This window comes from Thalassophryne amazonica, chromosome 6, assembly GCF_902500255.1.
Source record: "Thalassophryne amazonica chromosome 6, fThaAma1.1, whole genome shotgun sequence".
Lineage (NCBI taxonomy): Eukaryota > Metazoa > Chordata > Actinopteri > Batrachoidiformes > Batrachoididae > Thalassophryne > Thalassophryne amazonica.
The window spans coordinates 101,005,943-101,023,809 of NC_047108.1; the positions used below are offsets into that span (position 1 = coordinate 101,005,943).

At 41.0% G+C, this 17,867-nt stretch overlaps 1 long non-coding RNA gene across 1 annotated transcript; it reads right to left on the bottom strand.

Moving 5' to 3' along the window:
• Positions 1 to 11,197: 11,197 nt before the first annotated feature.
• On the bottom strand, positions 11,198 to 17,816 carry LOC117511694. Its single transcript, XR_004561042.1, has 3 exons — positions 17,805 to 17,816; positions 13,613 to 13,618; positions 11,198 to 11,442 (listed from the first exon to the last, which is right to left on the bottom strand). It is a non-coding gene; the product is annotated as an uncharacterized LOC117511694 (long non-coding RNA).
• Positions 17,817 to 17,867: the final 51 nt, after the last annotated feature.

Below are 17,867 nucleotides of genomic sequence, written 5' to 3' on the forward strand. Positions count from 1 at the left end.
TTTATCTACAAGGCCTGATAATTTTCAATCTTATCTTTTTTAGTCTCTTATCAATTTTCTTAGTCCAGGTTTTTTTGGGTAAGAGGCAATTAAAAATATCACCTGTCAACTTGGGCGGAAATCCCGACTCACTCCTCCAGATCGTGCAGAAATTATAAAAGGTTTCTGCTTACCTTTTAGTCATGATCACTGTTATTTACGGTCTGGAGGGATGAGCTGGACTGCCCCAGGCTGCCGGAATGCCCCTGGACCCTCCTGAAGCTGGCTCGCCAAGTTCTGTCGCGGCTCGTCTTTAGTCTTCTCAGGATGTCGTCTTTTAGATAACACAAACTAATTGCAAGTGATATGCTAGAAAATGACACAACACTTTAGAATAATTCAGCCTTAAGCAAGATAAAATGCACAGAGTTTTTAAGTTTATTAAGCCTTCGACACAAAGCTTAGACAAACTGAGTCCTCTAGAGAGACTGAATATGACAACCGCGCTCGTCTATTTATTGGAGACCCGCGGGCATCGCTCCACCTTCGACTTTTTATTTATTCATTCCCAAGACATGGTTTTTCTATTGGAAGCGTCCTCTAGTGAACCCTAAGCAGGTGTTAGGCCATTATTTCAATGTGACAAACGCTCCCATTTAAAACATGAAGGATTTACAACCTGAGTTTTTTAAAAGACCTTCAGCCACAGGGCAGCTGGCGGATGGCCACCCTCCGCACAGTGGCCTCAGCCACACGTGCAGCTGGCCTGAGGCCCCTGCACGCGGCCTGCGGAAAGCACCTAAAAGGCCTTGGAAAGCCCCTGGACAGACTAAATGACTAATAGAGCCCTTTTTTGGGTTGAACACCTGCTAGTTCAACCAGCGGACATACAGTTCGGATCAGGACACTTGATAGTTCATCACAGTTCACATATGGACCTAAAAATTCTTCTACACTGTTGACCATAAAATTTTATTACAGAGATTAGAGCATGCCATAGGTATTAAAGGCACTGCGCTGCAGTGGTTTGAATCATATTTATCTAATAGATTACAATTTGCTCATGTAAATGGGGAGTCTTCTTCACGGACTAAGGTTAATTATGGAGTTCCACAAGGTTCTGTGCTAGGACCGATTTTATTCACTTTATACATGCTTCCCTTAGGCAGTATTATTAGAAAGCACTGCTTAAATTTTCATTGTTATGCAGATGATACCCAGCTTTATCTATCCATGAAGGCAGAGGACACACACCAATTAGTTAAACTGCAGGAATGTCTTTCAGACATAAAGACATGGATGACCTCTAATTTCCTGCTTTTAAATTCAGATAAAACTGAAGTTATTGTACTTGGCCCCACAAATCTTAGAAACATGGTGTCTAACCAGATCCTTACTCTGGATGGCATTACCCTGAGAAAGATGGTGCCAGCGGTGCGCACGGCTAAACGTCTCTCTGCCCAACTTGGAATATTGTTGTTTTATTACATGTATGGATCCAGAGTGCTACAGTTTGTAATGTATATGATCGCCAATCACTTTTAAATATTCGAGCATCATATGAGGCACTTTTTAATCACAGCTTGAAACAGCATAATTCCACAAACTGTCCTCCCCTCGCATCTATTCCGGCGTGCCTACGAAGGCTCTCCTGGGCATGTCCCCGAAAAAGACGTTCCAGGAGAAGGGGAAAGAGAGGTGGCGTCCTTGTTCGGGTAAGGGCCTATGTGAGAGCTTGTGGTGGTGATTCTTCCTCCTTGTCGGGGCGAGCAGCAGAGGCCCGTATGCGGTGGATTACTCCATTGGCCCCAGATTACTCCATTGGCCCCATGGATCACCTGCATCCGCCCGTGCGTTGGTTTGTCCCCCGGCAACCGAGAGCAGGCAAGCGGGGTGTGGACTAGGGAAATATCCGCGTGGTCACCCATGCTCAAACTCCTTGCATCGAGCACACCGCACTCCGTTTGGCGCTATTAAACTGCCGGTCGGTCACCAACAAAACCTTCCTTCTCAATGACTTTTTTGCCTCTAAAAAACTGGATTTTATGTTCCTGATGGAGACATGGCTTCAAGTGGGTGAGTGCTCAGCCTTTTCTGAACTTCTTCCACCGGGCTGCACATATCATAGTGCGTCTCGGAATTCTGGAAAAGGTGGAGGCCTTGCAACAGTTTTTAAATCCAGCCTTCACTGCTGTTGCTCTCCTTCTGAACTTTTCTCGAGTTTTGAAATACAACTCTTAAAACTCCAGACAAACCCACTTGTCCTTGTGCGCTCATCTATCACCCTCCTAAATTCAACAAGCATTTTATACAAGAGTTTTCAGATTTCCTGGCAGGAATTATAACCACCACTGACTGTTTGTTGATTGTGGGTGATTTTAATATTCATATCTGTTGTGATAATAAGCCTCTGGTCAAGGACTTTTTTAATGTGATTGATTCTTTTAATCTCACGCAGTGGGTTAGTGGTCCCACGCATGAAAAGGGGCATACATTAGATCTTATTCTTTCTTTGGCCTCAATGTTCAAGTCGAGGAGATATGTGACTGTCAGATCTCGGACCATCTGCCGATTTTATTCAGTTTAGCTCTTCCAGGCTCAGTGGAAAAGCGGGACCTCTCTGTGCGCACAAAGCGCGCGTTAAACTCACAGTCTCTGGAGCAATTTACTAGCGCGTTTCTGGCCACTGTGCCCTCCTCACTTCGTGACCCGAGTGCTTTGAACTGTGAGGAGCTTCTTACTTTATTTAACTCTGTCTGCACAGAAGCGCTAGACTCTGTTGCGCCGCTTGTGACCAAGTGCTCCAGGTCTGCGTCGGAGCCTTGGCACAATGAGACACTCTGCGCGCAGACGCGAATGCAGGCGCGCAGAGCGAAAATGTGTAAAGGACCATTTGCATGTTTCTCGGAATATTTCGAGACTGTCTTGCGGATTACCAGGAAGCTGTAAAGTCAGCAAAAGCCCAGTTTGTGTCAAATTTTATTGCAAATAACACTCACAGGCCTCAGGTCCTTTTTAATGTACTGATTCGTCTGATTTACCCAGAATCTAAATCTGGTCTTGTGTTGGCTGACTCACTGTGTGACAGTTTTTTGTCATTTTTTGTTGAGAAAGTTTCACAAATCAGGGCTTCGATTTAAGTGTCTCACTCTAATGACTTTAATTTAAACACTGAGTGCACGTCGGCCTTTGTTGAGTTTCAGCCTCTATCTTTAACTGAATTGCTCAAAGTGGTTCAGCAATTAAGACCTTCCAAATGTCTTTTTTGATTCTGTTCCTGCACGATTTTTGTGTTATTTCTGTCCTTGGGCCATACATTTTAAATGTTATGAATGTTTCTCTTTTATCTGGTTGTGTTCCAGGAGTTTTAAAACATGCTGTAGTTCAGCCTCTCCTCAAAAAGCCCACCTTGGATCCTAATATTCTTGCCAATTATAGGCCTGTTTCAAAGTTGCCATTTTTAGCTAAAATCCTTGGGAAAATTGTCTATGATCAGTTTCAGTCTCATTTGGATACTAATGGCATTTTTGAAAAATTTCAGTCTGGCTTCAAATCACTTCATAGTACTGAAACAGCACTGTTGAAAGTTTTTAATGATCTCCTTTTAATTGTTGACTCTGGTTGCTCTGGGATTTTAGTTTTGCTGGATTTGACATCAGCCTTTGACACGGTTGATCACTGTATTCTACTGTCCCGTCTGGAGCATTATGCAGGTGTTAAAGGGACAGCACTGGAGTGGTTCAGATCTTATCTTAGAGACCGTAGTTTCTCTGTGCACCTTGGGCCACACCAGTCCAGCTCAGCACCCTTAAATGATGGTGTTCCACAAGGCTCTGTTTTGGGTCCCGCCCTTTTTTCACTGTATATGTTGCCACTTGGCACCATATTCAGAAAATACAAATTGGCCTTTCATTTTTATGCTGATAACCTGCAAATCTATCTGCTACTTAAGCTCCCATCAAATTCTCTTACTATCTTGGTAAATTGTCTGCAGGAAGTGAAAACTTGGTTGGCCCAAAACTTTCTAATTCTCAATGAGAATAAAAGTGAAATAGTTGGTTTTGGCCCTGCATGGTCATCTGGTTCATATGATGTGCTTGGTCCTTTGTCTTCCTGTGTGCATGATTCTGTCAGAAATCTGGGGGTCATTTTTGACAGCTCCTTTAAAATGGTCAAGCAAATTAATTCTGTGGTAAAGGCCAGTTTCTTCCAACTCAGAATCATGAGAAAAGTGAAGGTTTTACCTCCCAGCGTGTGATGTTGAGCGAGTTATTCATTTGTTTATAACATCTCGTCTTGATTATTGTAACTCACTCTACTGTGGACTGGACCAGTCGTCTCTAAAGCGTCTGCAGCAGGTCCAGAACGCTGCTACACGACTGCTTACAGGGACAAGGAAGCGAGAGCACATCACCTCTGTGTTAGCCTCGCTCCATTGGCTCCCAGTCACATTTAGGATTGATTTTAAAATCCTGCTGCTTGTGTTCAAGTCCTTAAATGGTTTGGCTCCCGAATACCTCTCTGAGCTTTTGACTCCTTATGTTCCAGTCAGATCAGTGAGGTCAGAAAGCCAGCTTTTATTAAATGTGCCCAGATCTCGATTAAAAACTTGAGGTGATCGGGCTTTTTCGGTGGCTGCGCCTAAACTTTGGAACAGTTTGCCTTTGCACATTAGAGCTGCTCCATCTCTAGAGTCTTTTAAATCTGTTCTTAAGACTCATTTTTATGCTTTGGCATTTAATACAATTTAAGCTGTGTGTGTCTGGTCTTATGTGTCTTTGTATATTTTGGAATTTAATGCTCTGTTTTTTTGTGGTATGGTTTTTGATATTGTTTTTACTGTGAAGCACTTTGGGCAGCTGCTATTGTAAATGTGCTATATAAATAAAATTGACATTGACTTCCAGTAATACTGTGAGAAATCTTGGAGTCATTTTTGATCAGGATATGTCCTTCAATGCGCATATTAAGCAAATATGTAGGACTGCTTTTTTTACATTTGCATAATATTTCTAAAATTAGAAAGGTCTTGTCTCAGAGTGATGCTGAAAAGCTAGTTCATGCATTTATTTCTTCTAGGCTGGACTATTGTAATTCATTATTATCAGGTTGTCCTAAAAGTTCCCTGAAAAGCCTTCAGTTAATTCAAAATGCTGCAGCTAGAGTACTGACAGGGACTAGAAGGCGAGAACATCTCTCACCCATATTGGCTTCTCTTCATTGGCTCCCTGTTAATTCCAGAACAGAATTTAAAATTCTTCTTCTTACTTATAAGGTTTTGAATAATCAGGTCCCATCTTATCTTAGGGACCTCATAGTACCATATCACCCCAATAGAGCGCGTCGCTCTCAGACTGCAGGCTGACTTGTAGTTCCTAGGGTTTGTAAGAGGCTCCTCTCCTGTGGAACCAGCTCCCAATTCGGATTAGGGAGACAGACACCCTCTCTACTTTTAAGATTAAGCTTAAAACTTTCCTTAGGGCTGGATCAGGTGACCCTGATCCATCCCTTAGTTATGCTGCTATAGACTTAGACTGCTGGGGGGTTTCCCATGATGCACCCAGTGTTTCTTTTTATTCACCTCTTTTTGCTCTGTATGCACCACTCTGCTTTTAATCATTTGTGATTGATCTCTGCTGTCTTCCACAGAATGTCTTTTTCCTGATTCTCTCCCCTCAGCCCCAACCAGTCCCAGCAGAAGACTGCCCCTCCCTGAGCCTGGTTCTGCTGGAGGTTTCTTCCTGTTAAAAGGGAGTGTTTTTCCTTCCCACCTGTCGCCAAGTGCTTGCTCATAGGGGGTCGTTTTGACCGTTGGGGTTTTCTTTAATTATTGTATGGCTTTTAACTTACAATATAAAGCGCCTTGGGGCGACTATTTGTTGTGATTTGGCGCTATATAAATAAAATTGATTTGATTTGAAAAGTTAGCAAGAAATAAAGATTTCTAAATCTAAAAAAAATCTTTTTGTAACCAGATAACATCTCTGAAATAATTTACAAGACATCTTACAGAGATGTTAGTCTGCATTCCATCAAGGAACAAAGCCAACTGCTTGTCGCCGTCATTTGCAGCTAAAGTGATGGAAGCATAAGATGCCCCGTTTCTTGTCGGGCCACAGCGGTACCAGGCTGGTTGTCAGTGGGGGCATTTGTCTAGATTAGAAATATCAAGTTTCTGGTCATACCTGTCTTGTTGTGGGAGTTCATCATAATGCTGTTCAATTCAGTTTATTTCATTTATATAGCACGTAATCACAACAAAGCTGCCTCAAGGCACTTCACACAGGTAAGGTTTAACCTTACCAACACCTAGAGCGAGCACACAGGCAACAGTGGTAAGGAAACACTTGTTATAACATTCGCCCTATTGAGATATCCCATAATCCCTTGCTTGCCAAAGAGACACTGCAATCAAAACAACATGAAGAAAGCACATGACGACAATTGCATATGAACATTATATTACCAAAATGTAAATTTTAAGTGACTGCATGCATGAGACCCCTGAACACTTGCTAAAACAAATATTCCATGTCTGCTGTCTTTAACCTGCCTGGAACTTCATACAGTAGTGTTCAGAATAATAGTAGTGCTATGTGACTAAAAAGATTAATCCAGGTTTTGAGTATACTTCTTATTGTTACATGGGAAACAATGTACCAGTAGATTCAGTAGATTCTCACAAATCCAACAAGACCAAGCATTCATGATATGCACACTCTTAAGGCTATGAAATTGGGCTATTAGTAAAAAAAAAAGTAGAAAACGGGGTGTTCACAATAATAGTAGCATGTACTGTTGACGCTACAAACTCAAAACTATTATGTTCAAACTGCTAAACTAGTTGTATAACCACAGTTTTTCATGGTTGCTTCACATCTTCGAGGCATTAATTTTGTTGGTTTGTAACCAAGATTTTGCTCGTTTACTAGTGTGCTTGGGGTCATTGTCTTGTTGAAACACCCATTTCAAGGGCATGTCCTCTTCAGCATAAGGCAACATGACCTCTTCAAGTATTTTGACATATCCAAACTGATCCATGATACCTGGCATGCGATATATAGGCCCAACACCATAGTAGGAGAAACATGTCTATATCATGATGCTTGCACCACCATGCTTCACTGTCTTCACTGTGAACTGTAGCTTGAATTCAGAGTTTGGGGGTCGTCTCACAAACTGTCTGCGGCCCTTGGACCCCAAAAGAAAGAATTTTACTCTCATCAGTCCACAAAATATTCCTCCATTTCTTTTTTGGCCAGTTGATGTGTTCTTTGGCAAATTGTAACCTCTTCTGCACATGTCTTTTATTTAACAGAGGGACTTTGCGGGGATTCTTGCAAATAAATTAGCTTCACACAGGCATCTTCTAACTGTCACAGCACTTACAGGTAACTCCAGACTGTCTTTGATCATCCTGAGCTGATCAATGGGTGAGCCTTTGCCATTCTGGTTATTCTTCTATCCATTTTGATGGTTGTTTTCCCGTTTTCTTCCACACGTCTGTTTTTTTTTTTTTTTGTCCATTTTAAAGCATTGGAGATCATTGTAGATGAACAGCCTATAATTTTTGCACCTGCGTATAAGTTTTCCCCTCTCCAATCAACTTTTTAATCAAACTACGCTGTTCTTCTGAACAATGTCTTGAACGTCCCATTTTCCTCAGGCTTTCAAAGAGAAAAGCATGTTCAACAGGTGCTGGCTTCATCCTTAAATAGGGGACACCTGGGTCACACCTGTTTGTTCCACAAAATTGAAAAACTCACTGACTGAATGCCACACTACTACAACCCCTGGCAAAAATTATGGAATCACCGGCCTCGGAGGATGTTCATTCAGTTGTTTAATTTTGTAGGAAAAAAAGCAGATCACAGACATGACACAAAACTAAAGTAATTTCAGATGGCAACTTTCTGGCTTTAAGAAACACTATAAGAAATCAGGAAAAAAAAATTGTGGCAGTCAGTAACGGTTACTTTTTTAGACCAAGCAGAGGGAAAAAAATATGGACTCACTCAATTCTGAGGAAAAAATTATGGAATCATGAAAAACAAAAGAATGCTCCAACACATCACTAGTATTTTGTTGCACCACCTCTGGCTTTTATAACAGCTTGCAGTCTCTGAGGGATGGACTTAATGAGTGACAAACAGTAGTCTTCATCAATCTGGCTCCAACTTTCTCTGATTGCTGTTGCCAGATCAGCTTTGCAGGTTGGAGCCTTGTCATGGACCATTTTCTTCAACTTCCACCAAAGATTTTCAATTGGATTAAGATCCGGACTATTTGCAGGCCATGACATTGACCCTATGTGTCTTTTTGCAAGGAATGTTTTCACAGTTTTTGCTCTATGGCAAGATGCATTATCATCTTGAAAAATGATTTCATCATCCCCAAACATCCTTTCAATTGATGGGATAAGAAAAGTGTCCAAAATATCAACGTAAACTTGTGCATTTATTGATGATGTAATGACAGCCATCTCCCCATATACCTGACATGCAGCCCCATATCATCAATGACTGTGGAAATGTACATGTTCTCTTCAGGCAGTCATCTTTATAAATCTCATTGGAATGGCACCAAACAAAAGTTCCAGCATCATCACCTTGCCCAATGCAGATTTGAGATTCATCACTGAATATGACTTTCATCCAGTCATCCACAGTCCACGATTGCTTTTCCTTAGCCCACTGTAACCTTGTTTTTTTTTCTGTTTAGGTGTTAATGATGGCTTTCGTTTAGCTTTTCTGTATGTAAATCCCATTTCCTTTAGGCGGTTTCTTACAGTTCGGTCACAGACGTTGACTCCATTTTCCTCCCATTCGTTCCTCATTTGTTTTGTTGTGCATTTTCGATTTTTGAGACATATTGCTTTAAGTTTTCTGTCTTGATGCTTTGATGTCTTCCTTGGTCTACCAGTATGTTTGCCTTTAACAACCTTCCCATGTTGTTTGTATTTGGTCCAGAGTTTAAACACAGCTGACTGTGAACAACCAACATCTTTTGCAACATTGCGTGATGATTTACCCTCTTTTAAGAGTTTGATAATCCTCTCCTTTGTTTCAATTGACATCTCTCGTGTTGGAGCCATGATTCATGTCAGTCCACTTGGTGCAACAGCTCTCCAAGGTGTGATCACTCCTTTTTAGATGCAGACTAACGAGCAGATCTGATTTGACGCAAGTGTTAGTTTTGGGGATGAAAATTTACAGGGTGATTCCATAATTTATTCCTCAGAATTGAGTGAGTCCATATTTTTTCCCTCTGCTTGGTCTAAAAAGTAACTGTTACTGACTGCCACAATTATTTTTCCTGATTTCTTATAGTGTTTCTTAAAGCCGGAAAGTTGCCATTTGAAATGACTTTAGTTTTGTGTCATATCTGTGATCTGCTTTTTTTCTACAAAATTAAACAACTGAATGAACATCCTCTGAGGCCAGTGATTCCATAATTATTGCCAGGGGTTGTATTATTTGAACACCCCCCTTTTCTACTTTTTGTTACTAATAGCCCAATTTCATAGCCTTAAGAGTGTGCATATCATGAATGCTTGGTCTTGTTGGATTTGGGAGAATCTACTGAATCTACTGGTACCTTGTTTCCCATGTAACAACAAGAAATATACTCAAAACCTGGATTAATCTTTTTAGTCACATAGCACTACTATTATTCTGAACGCTACTGTAAATGCAAACCGAATTTCATACATCTATGTATATTACTGTGGAACAAACATCAAAAACAGTGTTGTAAAGGACAAGAAGCAGGGTGTTAAAGAGCAAACTTTCCCAGACAATGACAACAGGAAGCGATCACAGCTCAATGCAATTCCCATTGTAAATAATGGAGAAATCACTTGAGACTCTTGCGTGTTTACATAAAACAAACCTCAATAAGTGTTTAAAAACGTACATAATATATTTGAGTTTTAAGCACTATGCAAAGAATTTTATATTGCAATGTTGATGGCATTGTCCGTGTGCAGCAGTTAAATTGTGGCGTTATCAGAGCATCTCAATGCAGTTCTCAATGTTGTTGACATCTCGCTGTGCAGTCACCTCTCTGAGATTTTGTGAGATTTGAAACCTCGATTCTCCAGGTTGGCACCAAGTCATTTCGCCAAAGTGGCCAAGCCAAAGGTGAGAATTCGTACTTCTGTGACTGGCCGCTCGGTGAAAACACACTTGGGCTGTATAATGTTCTATCGAAATCAGATGGTATGCTTTTGTCTCTAACTTGCTTCTATCAGCCAGCTGACAGCTATCATTACCTGAAACAGTGAGATTTATACACCAAGCTGACCTGAAATGAACCATTGTCCATTAAATTGACTTTATTGACAAGTCTGACCCCTTTGAAAAGTGACCAAATTACATGTGCTTGTATTGAGTTTGGTGATGTATTCACCAGTAAAACCCACCCCTAGAAGTTAAATGCACAGATGACCGACCTCGAGAATAGGGCGAATTGGGACACCGCTGTTGTGTCCTTGTTGTTTGTACCTACTATCTCTGCCAGCTAAAGTGGGAACTACCAAATTACCAGATGTGTAGAACAATGGGTTGCCGCAGACTTTACACCAAGCGCCCTCTGGTGGCCATTTCTGGCCAATGAAAACATTGCAGAACTCAATACAAATACATGTAATTTGGTCACTTTACAAAGGGGTCAGACTGGTCAACAATCAATGCAGCCTGAGGTTTTTATCGGGCGGCCAGTTGCGGAAGTATGAATTCTCACCTTCCAATTTGCCGGATGTGACATGGCTCCGCTGCAACCCATAATGAAAAACACTGAGGAGAGGAAGTTAAATGCTACTGACCCTAACTGCTAACCGCGATCAGTGTGGCCGCATGTGCTAACACTATCTGCAGCACCCTGCTCAGAGTGCCGCTCTCATTGGACCGACATCTCTGCTATTTTGGCATTGTGGGATAGTTCGCACCCACAGATTGAGCTCGCCAGACTACTTTCGCCACACTGCTCAGTGTGCCAGTCTCGTTGGAGCGATAGCACACAGAATGCGTCTCTTCCCAAAAAGATCTCTTTCAGTGCAGCTTCTTGTTCAGAAAGTAGACAAGCTTGAATCGACTGGGCTGGGTTGCTTGATGCGAGGACGTTTCACTTCAAATCGCAGAACCTTCCTCAGCTAAAATTCTTGCTCTGGTAGTCTGACTTCTGTCAGACCCTTGTAGAGAAGAACGATGAGAAACACCATAAAGATGGAGTTAAGGTCCCCAATAACACTGTATTGATGAGTGAAAGAAGTGACCCCTGCAGAAAGGATATGTTTGGGTTGAAGAAAAAAAGGGACAAAAAGAAAAAAAAAAGCCAACCAGAGTCTGAATAAGTGTACTGCAGTTTCAAGACCTCGCTCCTTATCCAATCAAGAAGGGGCTTCTTCATACAGCAGTGGATTGTTGTCCTTTGAGCCACAATTTCCTGAAACCAAAAAAACTTCTTCTAAAGGTTTTTGTCTGTCTGGTTCTTCTCTACAAGGGTCAGAAGAAAGTCAGACTACCAGAGCAAGAATTTTAGCTGAGGAAGCTTCTGCGATTTGAAGCGAAGCGTCCTCACGTCAAGCAACCCAGTCCAGTCGAAGATTCAAGCTTCTCTACTATGGAAACCACCTGGACAACTGAGAGCCTTCACAGAAACATTCTTGTTTGGAATTTAACACGAAGTTAACACCCAAGTCTTTCATCGCCAACTGTAAATGGTAATCAAAACATTCCATTCGTATCTTTCTGAACTTGTCCGCATCAAACTCCATTGTGTCAATGTTTATGCAATGTGCTTCAGCGATAACAGGTGATGTTGCTCATAAACTAAGTTTCTTAAATATTTAGTACGGCCACTCTTAAAACTTCAGTTATCTTTATAATTTTATTACTGGTAAATTTTAGAATTAATTTAGATGCGATATACTCATTATCTCACAAGAATATATCACAATTATCTGGGAACTACTTTTTGCGCAGCAATTCATGAAGCACGTCGGCCGCGGGCGCGTACCGAATACCCAGAAACTGGACAGTTGTTCGGCCATAACGAGAGCGTCCAGTTTTAACTTGTCATACGTTAAGGTAGTGGCGCTCGTGAGAGTGGATAACGGTGAGTGTGTGTAATGCAAATGCTTTTTTAACGTATTTTCTGTATTGGGTAACTCGTCACTTTGCTGTTTACAAGTGCACCTGGTGGTCATTAGTTCACTGAAAAGGTGCAAAATGTGACCCCTTTAACACCTCATTGAGTTTGGCGCAGAATTTACTTTTTTTTTAAAAAAAACTTATTTAAACCTCCAACTGCTAAGCACGACATCCCGCCGTGATGTCTTATAGAAACACACACAAAAAAGTGAATTTCAGGAAACACAAAAAATAGATTGCGCACGTTTGCTGCGCACAAAAAAAACCAAAACAACTAACCCAGCGCATATCTTTTTTTTTTTTTTTACATGATTTAACTCATTAAATCCAGGTGCTCGGAAACAAACAAACACATAAAGATGCAAATTAAATTATCAGCATAAATAAATCGTTTTATCAATGAGACGCAGTAACAGCGCTCGTGTGCTTTAAAATGTCGTTAAATTCCCAGGGAACGTTTACTTCAGAACATCAGCGACACCACATGCACAAGAAAAAAAAAATGTTACATATTGTAAAGTAGACTCACACCTGCACGGAACAGTTGGAGATTTCAGTGCAGCTGATCGATACTCGTGTCACGTGACGCTGCTCGGGTGCACGTTGCATGGCGCACGCAGCAGCGCGTGCACAGCGCCGTTGTCTTCAGGCTGCGAGCTGAACGTGACTGATGTTTGTGATGCTGCGCGCAGCAGGGATGAATGGACGCTGCGTTGCCTATGGCAACCGAACCACCAATCACACAACAGCTCAAAGAAAACTAGTGGAAGCAGTTTTACGTCTTCAAGTTGTGACATCATACAGTATTTTCAGCATGCTCTAGACGTGACCAAGTGTCTGCAAAACGGATTGATTTTAGCCCAAAATACTACATAAATATGCCGAAGGTCGGTCACCTATTGCAGATTGTTTGGCGTCAAATTCTGTCCCAATTTCATAACTGTGGAAATCAGCCTCGATTAATATTGTAGGCAAAATTCGTGTTACCTGCTATTTTATATCCACGTATGTGCAAGTAAATATGATTCTTATTACAGGATTTTTTTTTTTTTTTTTTTTTTTTGCACATGTGCTAAATGCCATTTGTTTCTCCCACACTTTTACAAAAAGCTTTTAAGCTTAGTCTACTTTATTGTTATTATTTTTAAAACAGCAGAAATCTTCCATTCCAGCTTATTAATTAATCAAAAACCCAGACAGAGCTTTAATTCATTTGAAAGCTTGACTCTTAGTCTTGTCCATCCAAATTGGAAGTCCCAAAAACCAGTTTTATTTGTTATTATCTATCGTCCACCTGGTCGTTACTGTGAGTTTCTCTGTGAATTTTCAGACCTTTTGTCTGACTTAGTGCTTAGCTCAGATAAGATAATTATAGTGGGCGATTTTAACATCCACACAGATGCTGAGAATGACAGCCTCAACACTGCATTTAATCTATTATTAGACTCTATTGGCTTTGCTCAAAAAGTAAATGAGTCCACCCACCACTTTAATCATATCTTAGATCTTGTTCTGACTTATGGTATGGAAATAGAAGACTTAACAGTATTCCCTGAAAACTCCCTTCTGTCTGATCATTTCTTAATAACATTTACATTTATTCTGATGGACTACCCAGCAGTGGGGAATAAGTTTCATTACACTAGAAGTCTTTCAGAAAGCGCTGTAACTAGGTTTAAGGATATGATTCCTTCTTTATGTTCTCTAATGCCATATTCCAACACAGTGCAGAGTAGCTACCTAAACTCTGTAAGTGAGATAGAGTATCTCGTCAATAGTTTTACATCCTCATTGAAGACAACTTTGGATGCTGTAGCTCCTCTAAAAAAGAGAGCTTTAAATCAGAAGTGCCTGACTCCGTGGTATAACTCACAAACTCGTAGCTTAAAGCAGATAACCCGTAAGTTGGAGAGGAAATGGCGTCTCACTAATTTAGAAGATCTTCACTTAGCCTGGAAAAAGAGTCTGTTGCTCTATAAAAAAAAGCCCTCCGTAAAGCTAGGACATCTTTCTACTCATCACTAATTGAAGAAATAAGAACAACCCCAGGTTTCTTTTCAGCACTGTAGCCAGGCTGACAGAGTCAGAGCTCTATTGAGCTGAGTATTCCATTAACTTTAACTAGTAATGACTTCATGACTTCTTTGCTAACAAAATTTTAACTATTAGAGAAAAAATTACTCATAACCATCCCAAAGACGTATCGTTATCTTTGGCTGCTTTCAGTGATGCCGGTATTTGGTTAGACTCTTTCTCTCCGATTGTTCTGAGTTATTTTCATTAGTTACTTCATCCAAACCATCAACATGTTTATTAGACCCCATTCCTACCAGGCTGCTCAAGGAAGCCCTACCATTATTTAATGCTTCGATCTTAAATATGATCAATCTATCTTTGTTAGTTGGCTATGTACCACAGGCTTTTAAGGTGGCAGTAATTAAACCATTACTTAAAAAGCCATCACTTGACCCAGCTATCTTAGCTAATTATAGGCCAATCTCCAACCTTCCTTTTCTCTCAAAAATTCTTGAAAGGGTAGTTGTAAAACAGCTAACTGATCATCTGCAGAGGAATGGTCTATTTGAAGAGTTTCAGTCAGGTTTTAGAATTCATCATAGTACAGAAACAGCATTAGTGAAGGTTACAAATGATCTTCTTATGGCCTCGGACAGTGGACTCATCTCTGTGCTTGTTCTGTTAGACCTCAGTGCTGCTTTTGATACTGTTGACCATAAAATTTTATTACAGAGATTAGAGCATGCCATAGGTATTAAAGGCACTGCGCTGCGGTGGTTTGAATCATATTTGTCTAATAGATTACAATTTGTTCATGTAAATGGGGAATCTTCTTCACAGACAATCAATCAATCAATCAATTTTTTTTATATAGCGCCAAATCACAACAAACAGTTGCCCCAAGGTGCTTTATATTGTAAGGCAAGGCCATACAATAATTATGTAAAACCCCAACGGTCAAAACGACCCCCTGTGAGCAAGCACTTGGCTACAGTGGGAAGGAAAAACTCCCTTTTAACAGGAAGAAACCTCCAGCAGAACCAGGCTCAGGGAGGGGCAGTCTTCTGCTGGGACTGGTTGGGGCTGAGGGAGAGAACCAGGAAAAAGACATGCTGTGGAGGGGAGCAGAGATCGATCACTAATGATTAAATGCAGAGTGGTGCATACAGAGCAAAAAGAGAAAGAAACAGTGCATCATGGGAACCCCCCAGCAGTCTACGTCTATAGCAGCATAACTAAGGGATGGTTCAGGGTCACCTGATCCAGCCCTAACTATAAGCTTTAGCAAAAAGGAAAGTTTTAAGCCTAATCTTAAAAGTAGAGAGGGTGTCTGTCTCCCTGATCTGAATTGGGAGCTGGTTCCACAGGAGAGGAGCCTGAAGCTGAAGGCTCTGCCTCCCATTCTACTCTTACAAACCCTAGGAACTACAAGTAAGCCTGCAGTCTGAGAGCGAAGCGCTCTATTGGGGTGATATGGTACTACGAGGTCCCTAAGATAAGATGGGACCTGATTATTCAAAACCTTATAAGTAAGAAGAAGAATTTTAAATTCTATTCTAGAATTAACAGGAAGCCAATGAAGAGAGGCCAATATAGGTGAGATATGCTCTCTCCTTCTAGTCCCCGTCAGTACTCTAGCTGCAGCATTACAGACTACAGACTAAAGTTAATTATGGAGTTCCACAAGGTTCTGTGCTAGGACCAATTTTATTCACTTTATACATGCTTCCCTTAGGCAGTATTATTAGACGGTATTGCTTAAATTTTCATTGTTACGCAGATGATACCCAGCTTTATCTATCCATGAAGCCAGAGGACACACACCAATTAGCTAAACTGCAGGATTGTCTTACAGACATAAAGACATGGATGACTTCTAATTTCCTGCTTTTAAACTCAGATAAAACTGAAGTTATTGTACTTGGCCCCACAAATCTTAGAAACATGGTGTCTAACCAGATCCTTACTGTGGATGGCATTACCCTGACCTCTAGTAATACTGTGAGAAATCTTGGAGTCATTTTTGATCAGGATATGTCATTCAAAGCGCATATTAAACAAATATGTAGGACTGCTTTTTTGCATTTACGCAATATCTCTAAAATCAGAAAGGTCTTGTCTCAAGAGTGATGCTGAAAAACTAATTCATGCATTTATTTCCTCTAGGCTGGACTATTGTAATTCATTATCAGGTTGTCCTAAAAGTTCCCTAAAAAGCCTTCAGTTAATTCAAAATGCTGCAGCTAGAGTGCTGACGGGGACTAGGAGAGAGCATATCTCACCCATATTGGCCTCTCTTCATTGGCTTCCTGTTAATTCTAGAATAGAATTTAAAATTCTTCTTCTTACTTATAAGGTTTTGAATAATCAGGTCCCATCTTATCTTAGGGACCTCGTAGTACCATATCACCCCAATAGAGCGCTTCGCTCTCAGACTGCAGGCTTACTTGTAGTTCCTAGGGTTTGTAAGAGTAGAATGGGAGGCAGAGCCTTCAGCTTTCAGGCTCCTCTCCTGTGGAACCAGCTCCCAATTCAGATCAGGGAGACAGACACCCTCTCTACTTTTAAGATTAGGCTTAAAACTTTCCTTTTTGCTAAAGCTTATAGTTAGGGCTGGATCAGGTGACCCTGAACCATCCCTTAGTTATGCTGCTATAGACGTAGACTGCTGGGGGGTTCCCATGATGCACTGTTTCTTTCTCTTTTTGCTCTGTATGCACCACTCTGCATTTAATCATTAGTGATCGATCTCTGCTCCCCTCCACAGCATGTCTTTTTCCTGGTTCTCTCCCTCAGCCCCAACCAGTCCCAGCAGAAGACTGCCCCTCCCTGAGCCTGGTTCTGCTGGAGGTTTCTTCCTGTTAAAAGGGAGTTTTTCCTTCCCACTGTAGCCAAGTGCTTGCTCACAGGGGGTTGTTTTTGACCGTTGGGGTTTTACATAATTATTGTATGGCCTTACCTTACAATATAAAGCGCCTTGGGGCAACTGTTTGTTGTGATTTGGCGCTATATAAAAAAATTGATTGATTGATTGAAAACTTATTTGCTTATGTTTGGGCATAACTTGATCCCCCTTTTTTTTTGTCCAGCACTTTGGTCGACCACTGTTGTTTTAAATGTGCTTTAGAAATAAAATTTGAGCTGAGTTAAATGTTAACATCTCAAAACTGTCTTCTGTTGAAGAGCATGAATGGTTTTCAAGCAGGATATGCTCAGAGACCAGTAGGTCCTGAATGCACAGATCATCCACTTTCACACATGCACACGCACCCTCTCTGGACAAATTAAATCCAATTATTCATGTTATGTGGATCACAGTTGATGCATTTACAGATTTTTTTGTTTAAATCTTACTGATTGCTCACAATGTTCTACAACTCTAATTTTGCCACTTTAGGTCCTAAATGGGTATCCGACTGTTTTTTGCACAAAAAACATACAATCAGGCAGGTATCAGACATCAGCAGGGTGAGGGTGCCCTAACAAACAACTGGTGCAGTTGACCACGCCCCTTTTCCCTGGTCACATCCTCCGTGGGCATGCCGCGTGCTTCGGTGAAAGCATTTGTCCAGATATTTACTAATTTGATGCATGCACTGAAGCATAAAACAGTAAAAACAAGCCCCTTATAGTCAGGCCCATAAGTATTTGGATCACAACACTATTTTTGTATTTTTGCCTTGATACACAACCACACTGCAGTTAAAATAAAAACAACCA